The sequence below is a fragment of the Oncorhynchus kisutch genome, linkage group LG22, assembly GCF_002021735.2.
Source record: "Oncorhynchus kisutch isolate 150728-3 linkage group LG22, Okis_V2, whole genome shotgun sequence".
Classification (NCBI taxonomy): domain Eukaryota; kingdom Metazoa; phylum Chordata; class Actinopteri; order Salmoniformes; family Salmonidae; genus Oncorhynchus; species Oncorhynchus kisutch.
In genome coordinates, this window is record NC_034195.2 from 5,208,506 (window position 1) to 5,211,626 (window position 3,121).

The 3,121-nt window shown below is 44.1% G+C and overlaps 1 pseudogene; it reads right to left on the reverse strand.

Moving 5' to 3' along the window:
• Window positions 1-349: 349 nt before the first annotated feature.
• Window positions 350-2,802, reverse strand: LOC109867650 (NLR family CARD domain-containing protein 3-like; annotated as a pseudogene).
• Window positions 2,803-3,121: the final 319 nt, after the last annotated feature.

Below are 3,121 nucleotides of genomic sequence, written 5' to 3' on the forward strand. Positions count from 1 at the left end.
CATAAATGTAATATTCTAACTATTACTCTTGATAAAGATATGAAATGGTATTACATTTCGTGAAGAGCACATTATGACTTGTTTAGGCCTCGAAACTCAATGTTTAGGACTTGAGACTTGACTTGATACTTGACTGTCTTGACTTGAGACTTGAGACTTGACTCAGACTTGCCTGTCTTGAGTGCTAAGACTTGAGACTTACTTATGACTTGGTCCCACCTCTGCTAAGTACACACTATTAGAATAGGGATGTGATATTCAGCACATCTGCCACTGAGATCTGAGATCCATACAGGCTACCCTGCCGCCCCAATTACCCTGCCGTAATGGGACCAACGCTCACCTCAGTGTCTCCAGTTTACAGAGTGGATCCTCTAGTGCAGGCTCACGCCGGAGTCCCCTGGATTTCTCCCACTCATATCCAACTCTCTCAGGTGGGAGGGGTTTGACTTCAGAGCTGAAGCCAGAGAAGCACAGCTTTTCCCAGTGACTCTGCAACCTGAGAGCCTGCACAGAGAAATGGTTGAAAACAGCATATGTGGTGTCAATATCAAACATTTATTCTAGTGTCAAAATTGACTACAAAGTGTAAATATAATTGTTTAGGTCATAAGCCAGTCTTGAAGGGTGAAGGGTTCGTGAAACGGTTTTCCTTGGGTTGGGTTTATCTCAATCCTGCCCACATACTGGAAGCACCCAACTAATCACCAATACTTACAAACTTCAATAGCTCCCAAGTTCAATGACTTAAAAACCTCAAACCAACATTAACTTGTATGTTGGCTAACGTAACGCAAATATTGAAAGCATTTAAAGAGAACTTAAAGGCGTTTAACATTAAATTATTGTCCCAGTTACACTGTGAAATGTATCGACGGTCCTGAACTAGCCCCACAGATTGGCTATCCAAAGTTGAACCAACTTTGCCAGTCACACACCAGCCGGTTGAAGCTAATTGGCAAAAGAAGTTGGCCTCGGCTACTGCGAGACACAAGATCTGATTAGAGTGTTTCGGGTTGTTTAGAAGGGTGAGTGACCGTAACTGTGTACTGTTTTGGCCGAAGCAGTGAATGACAAAAATGACTTTAACTCAGGGACTCAGGTTTACATTGTGGACTCCCCAGTCCAATGGAGAGCAGTGCCCCTCCGGAATCCTTCAGGTCATTTTTACTCAGGTCCAACTCTCTCAGACCCGATGAGGTCGAGCTGAGAGTTGAGGCTAGGGCTTTGCAGCATCTCTCGGTGAGGTAGCCGTAAGTTAGCCTGAGGACAAATGGCGATACTCAAAGTAGTGTAGCTTCAAATTAGTATTGTTTCTAGAGCAGCTCGAAACTAAATGTATAACATGATTATGGAAATGGCTATACTATATTATGTATGAAAATATGACTACATGCAATATCGCGAACAAGGCTTTCTCAAGTTGCTCTATGGGAATGGTCTTATTTTCCCAACTGATCTGTGATCTTTATTTGGTTATTACTGATCTGTGTATGATGAGCGGTACTGTATGGCAGTACTCACACAGCTGTTCTGGAGGCTTTGACCACCGGTAGCATCCTCAGAAGACCCTCATCCGATCTGGAGTATTTTCTCAGCTCAAACACATCCAGCTCCTCTTCTGAAGTCAACACCACAACAACCAAAGCTGACAACTGTGCAGGAGCGAGATCTTCAGAGAGACTTCCTGAGCTCAGGTAGCTTTGGATCTCCTCCACTAGAGAATGGTCATTCAGCTCGTTTAGACAGTGGAACAAGTTAATGCATCTCTCCAATGAGGGATTCTCCCTGATCTTCTCCTTGATGTACTCAACTGTTTCCTCATTGGTGCGTGAGCTGCTTCCTGTCTGTGCCAGTAGGCCTCTTAAGAGAGTCTGATTGGACTTCAGTGAAAGGCTGAGAAGGAAGCGGAGAACAAGGTCCAGGTGTCCATTGGCACTCTGAACGGCTTGATCCACGGCACTCTTGTAGAGGTCGATTGTAGGTGTGGACTTGGATTGCTGTTTCAACATTAGATTTCTGTTGTCGTTCACAAAAGAGAGAAACACGTATAAAGCAGCGAGAATCTCCTGAATGCTAAGATGCACAAAGCAGTAGACCTTCCCCTTGTTCAGCCCACACTCCTCCCTGAAGACTTGTGTGCACACTCCTGAGTACACTGAGGCTTCTTTGACATCAATGCCACACTCTCTCAGGTCTTCCTCATAGAAGATTAGATTGCCCTTTTCCAGCTCTTTAAAGGCCAGTTTGCCCAGTTTCAGAATCATCTCTTTATCCGTGTTCCACTCAGGATCTGTCCCACTTTCTCCCAGAATATTTCTTGTTTCTTAACCTCGTCTGAAAGATCAGGAAGTGAAGGTTCATTTGTGACAGCATCTTGGGGATCTCTCCACTCTATGCACCACCCAACAGCCTCTCTAGAACAGTTGCTGCAATCCAACAGAAGACTGGTATGTGGCACATGATGTCAAGGCTCCTTGATGATTTCATGTGTGTGATGATTCTGCTAGCCAGGTTCGGAGAATGGATTCTCTTCCTGAAGTATTCCTCCTTCTGTGGGTTATTGAACTCTCGTACCTCTGTCACCTGGTCAACACGGGAGAAATATGATTGGCTGCTGCAGGTTGGGATGTTATCCAGAGGAGAGCATTAGGAAGCAGATTCCCCTCAATAAGGTTTGTCAGCAGCACATCCACTGAGGTTGACTCTGTGACATCCCTCAAACTGTTATTGTTCTGGAAGTCTAAAGGAAGTTGAAATTCATCCAGACCATCAAAGAAAGATAAAGGGAACTTTGAAGTCATCATTAATTAATATTTTGGATTCTTTTGTTTCCTTGAAAAAACAACGAAGGAGTTCTACCAAACTGTGTTTTTTTCCCCCTACATCAAATTCAGCTCCCTAAAAGGAAGAGGGAATATCAACTGGATGTCCTGATTAGCTTTTCCCTCGGCCCAGTCTAGAATGAACTTCTGCACAGAGGCAGTTTTTCCTATCCCCGCAACTCCTTTTGTCAGAACAGTTCTGACATGTTTATCTTGTTGTCCCGGCAAGAGTTTAAAGATGTCATTGCATTTGATAGGTGTCTCTTGTGTTGCTAGTCGCCTGGATAGTGTATCAA